Source organism: Orycteropus afer, unplaced genomic scaffold (genome assembly GCF_000298275.1).
Source record: "Orycteropus afer afer isolate SDZICR_OR568_19922 unplaced genomic scaffold, OryAfe1.0 scaffold00161, whole genome shotgun sequence".
Taxonomy (NCBI): domain Eukaryota; kingdom Metazoa; phylum Chordata; class Mammalia; order Tubulidentata; family Orycteropodidae; genus Orycteropus; species Orycteropus afer.
In genome coordinates this window covers 802,511-807,383 of record NW_006921748.1, presented here as the reverse complement: position 1 = coordinate 807,383, position 4,873 = coordinate 802,511, and positions in this window count along the sequence as shown.

The following is a 4,873-nucleotide window of genomic DNA, read 5'->3' as shown; positions in this document are numbered from 1 at the left end:
CTGATATGCTAAAGAAACTAGAGAATTTTTGCTATTTATAAGACCAAATGTAGAGTAAAGTGGCAGGTCTCTCAATTTATTATTATGCTGGCAGTTTGATAAATTTTTAAGAAATGTCTTTTTATATAGTAAACGAAGTCTCTGATCAAGGGATTTCTTCATCCAGTAGCTTATTAACACTTTCCTCTAAACTCTCAAGTTGAAAAGTTGTATTTCCACTCCATCCTCCAATGGGCATCCTTTGTCTACTGTCCAGCTCTTTCCCTCTTTGGTATTTCTAGAAGTTTTGTGACATTTTACTGTCTGTTGCCTCTTTCACATTTTCTCTGTAATTGTTTATTCACACTCAATTTTCTGAGACGGATAAAACAATAAAACATCTTGTCTACCTTGGGGCAGGGGGTTCCTTTTAAAGGAAAGCATGTTTAGGACTCAGGAAGCAGAAGAGTTATGTAGGAGAGGTAATTGGAGTGTTGTCAGTGTTGTTGAAATCATATTATATAGGTGCTATTAAATTTTGCATAAAATTTGCTTCTTCCATTCAGGATATATGTATCTAGTTTTGGTTTGTAACTTTTACCTCTCATCTCATTATCAATACACTCTGACAATGCTTAGCCCTCAAAATAAATTTCCGTCACATTGAGCTCACTGTTAACAGTCACTATCAATTCATGTCATTGAGGGTCTTCACAGTATAAAACCAAAGCATGAAAGTCACTGCCGTTGAATTGATTTCAACTCATAGCAACCCCCATTGGGTTTCCAAGCCCGTAAATCTTTATGAAAGTAGATCAGCCTGTCTTCCTTCTGCAGAGTGGCTGGTGGATTTGAACCACTGACTTTCTCATTAGCAGCCAAATGGCAGAGCTCCTTCTTCACAGTATAAACAAAAAAACCCAAACACACTGCTGTCAAGTCAGATCTGCCTCATAGGGACCCCTCCTTGGGTTTCTGAGGTGGTATCACTATGGAAGTAGATTGCCCACCCAACCTTCTTTCTGAGGAGTGGCTGGTGGGTTTGAACCTCCTGTGCCCTTGAAGTGATTGCTGCAAGGATTAACAACTAGGTATCAATCTCTTCAACTGCAAGACCAAATCTTTTAAAGTGAAATTTTCTAATGATCTATATAATTTCAACCCAAACTCCAGATGGAACCTGGAGACACTATCTCAATCTAGTCTTTATTCACATCGAAGTCACAGTGAATTTACCTACTTAGGCATATACAGTAAACTCACCAATCAGCTTTTGCTTAGTCCAAGTGAAACAATTTCTTATTTGATGCTTTCTCTGATCTTTGCCAAATTTCAAATTATTGTTATATAGTTGCAGAGTCCTATAGCAAAATCTGTGTTTTTATTATGTGCTGTTGAGTTGATTATGACTCATAGCAACCTTTTAGGAGAGAGTAGAGCTGTTTTGTAGGGTCTTCTAGGCTGTAATCTTTATGGACAGACCTTTTCTCCCATGGAGTGGCAAATGGAGTTGAACCATCAATCATTCATTCAGTTAGCAGCTGAGCTCATGTGCATTGGGCCACCAAGGCTCCTTGTTCAAACATTAGTGATTATGAAATATTTTAGTTACTAATATCAGAAGGAAGGTTGGGCAATCCTACTTCCGTAGTGATACTGCCTCGGAAACCCAAGGAGGGGTCGCTATGAGTCGGGGCCGACTCAACGGCAAACAACAACAAAACGATATTTTTATAATAAATAAATAAATGATTTCAAAACCACAAAGGGCATGAGGAAATTCGTTTATCATCACAAATTTTTATCATCTGTTATATTGTATGGTGTATAGTGCATTTAAGGAGCTCTGGTGGCATAGTACCTAAGATACTTGACTGCTAACCAGAAGGTTGGTGGTTCTAAGCCCATTAGCTGCTACATGGAAGGAAGACAGGGCAATCTACTTCTGGAAAGGTTTATCACCTTGGAAACCCAGTGGGGGTGTGGTGGTTAAGTATGTGTGTCAACTTAGTTGGGCCTGGTTGAGTGGCTGAGCAGCTGGATGTAGTACTCCCCATGATGAGACTGGTAATCAACTCCATGGTGAAATCTACTGTGAGCAGCTGTGTAGCTGCTTTAGGGATGTGGTTTGGGGAATGGTCTCTAGCTTATGGCACCTTGAACCCTGCATGTAGCTGTGTCATTACTCAGTAGCCTAGCATGCTCTGCCAACCATGGGACATTCAATGGACTTGAATGAATGGCCTGCTGTATGGTTTGGTAACATTGGAGCTGTGTCTTTTTACTTGTCAACACTGAGCTTGTCAGCCTCAGCAGCCAGTAGCTGTCTGAATGAAGAAAAACCTCTAGCTTCAGTAGGCCAGGAACAAGAGGGAAAGTTGAAGCTCAAGGTTGAGGGGCTTTGACCCAGCGCCTAGAGCCTGGCACTTTGAACTCAGAATTAAAGCCTCCAAATTATAACAATAAACTCCTGTTTGTTAAGGCCATCCCATTGGTGGTATATTCTTGTCACAGCAGCACTAGGTGACCAGAAGAGGGTCGGAATCGACTATGTGTCGGAATCAATTCAACGGCAGTGAGTTGTTTTTTTTTTAAAGGGAATTTGGAAACCAGATTTTCTTTATTTCTGACTCACTCTTCCTTTCTCTCTCTCTCTCTCTCTCTTTATGTATGTAGTTTTGTGTCTATCTTTTTCTACTTCTAACACACACACAGACAAATGCTCACAAAAAAAATATACTCCATTTATAAAGGTGGTGTACAAAGTTGAATAAATTCAAATAATTAACATAAACCCCATTATTTCTGACTTTTTTTAAAAATCACCCTCCATTTGGAAATTGGCTCTAAGTTGATTCAGCAAACCTACAATGAAAAAGGTTTCTGACAAAATGAGTCAAAAAAAAAAAGTCAATTAAATTCTAGCTTTCACAATAGACCTCAATTTTTGAGCTAGAAATTTCTTGACTGGAAGTCAAAGTTAGTACTGTTTTTTATCAGAATCAGTCTTCTCAAAACCATTGAAATAAATACATTTTTATCAAATCTTAGGACAGGCCATCTGTCAGAATGAAAGGTTAAATATATTGGCTAGAAGACATATCTTGTTATCAGTCAACAGTGTGTCCTTCGGAATGTAGGCCATGATTTGTATGTGTGTGTGTATTTTTTGTCTCATTATTTCTGTTCTATTTATGATCTTAAGGGAACTAGCTACCATAGTTCTTAAAGGAACTAGCATAGCATAATAGTTACAATATTTACAATAGTTATTTTATTGATAATATCTGTCATCTCCAAAAGAGTCCATTGCATTTTGGAGAAACTAGACTACCTGCAAATTTTCTATCTTATAGTCATTGAAACCTGGATGAAGGGCAAGTATTTCCTCAACATCACTGTAAAATATCAGGAATTCCACACACTATCAGACCTAGGAGCTCTGGCTAAGTGCCTAAGGCATTTGACTGCTAACCAGAAGAACCACCAGCCACTCCTCAGAAGGAAGATGGGGCAATCTACTTCTGTAGTGATACTGCCTCAGAACCCCAAGGAAAGGTCACTATGAGTCGGATCTGACTCAACAGCAGTGAGTTTGGTTTAGTTTTGGTCAGAGCTAAAAGGCGCCAAGAAAAGCTGAATAAGTAGTTTAGCACATTACATCATGTTAGATTGGTATTTTAAGTTTGTCTCAACTATCCAGGGATGTTTTTCCTAAGTGGAGACCCTGGAGCAGAGGCTGTGGAAATAAAAGTATAATTAGTTATACTCCTCAGTATAGATTGGTAAGGCAAGCATGCCAAAATAAAGAAAAATATGCAAACAAACACATCCAGAGCAAGGTGACACAACCATGAAGAGATGTGTAGAAGTAAATCAACTCAAGTTGGATGTTCCCTGAGAAGCCAGTTGTTGTTGTTGTTAGGTGCCATCGAGTCATTTCCGACTCATAGCGAACCCATGCACAGCAGAATGAAACACTGTGTGATCCCGTCCCTTCTTGATTTTAAACCATGTAGTGTCCCCCTTATTCCATTCACCTGGATCCCTGCAGCTCACTCCCGTTAGTACCGGGCCCCAGGTCTATTCATCTCCTTTCTCTGGTTTTCCAGCCCTGCTGCGTTGGATGTGCCTGGGTTCCCTCTCTTCACCTGGATCCCTGCAGCTCACTCCCATCAGTCCTACTCCATTAAAGATGTACTATTTGTGTTTAGTGTTCCAAGGAGGCATGGGGTTTCCAAGTGAGGAAGGAAGAAAGTGAATCTGTCTGAGAATGCAGCATGGTCAGAGACATGTTGCTGTTGTTACGTGCCGTCGAGTCGGCCCCAACTCATAGCGACCCCTCCTTAGGTTTCCGAGGCAGTATCACTACAGAAGTAGGATTGCCCAACCTTCCTTCCGAGGAGTGGCTGGTGGGTTTGAACCGCCAGCCTTCTGGTTAGCAGTCAAGTGCTTTAGCCACTATGCTACCGGAGCTCAGAGACATAGAGTAATGAAATCTGTATTGATTCCATAGAAGTACAGAAGGGAAGAGAAGCTGAAGGTGAAGTCTGAAAAATGGGCAGAGAACAAATCACTAAAGGACCTTGCTTACCTGGAGTGCTAAGCAAGTTTACCTTAAAGGCAATGATGGTGATCAATTTTAAAGAGAGGATCACATCAGGAGATATTGGGAAATGATGAGCTGGATGCACTAGATAAAGTGGTCCTAAATTAGAACAAAGTTTGTGGGGATGGGCAGGAAAAGATAATACAGACAGACATAGAGATCGAGAGGTTACATTTTAAGAATGCATTGCTGCTAGTAGCAAAGTTCAACAAGACAGAAAATAACAAATGCTGGCGAGGTTGTGGAGAGATTGGGACTCTCATACACTGCTGGTGGGACTGTAAA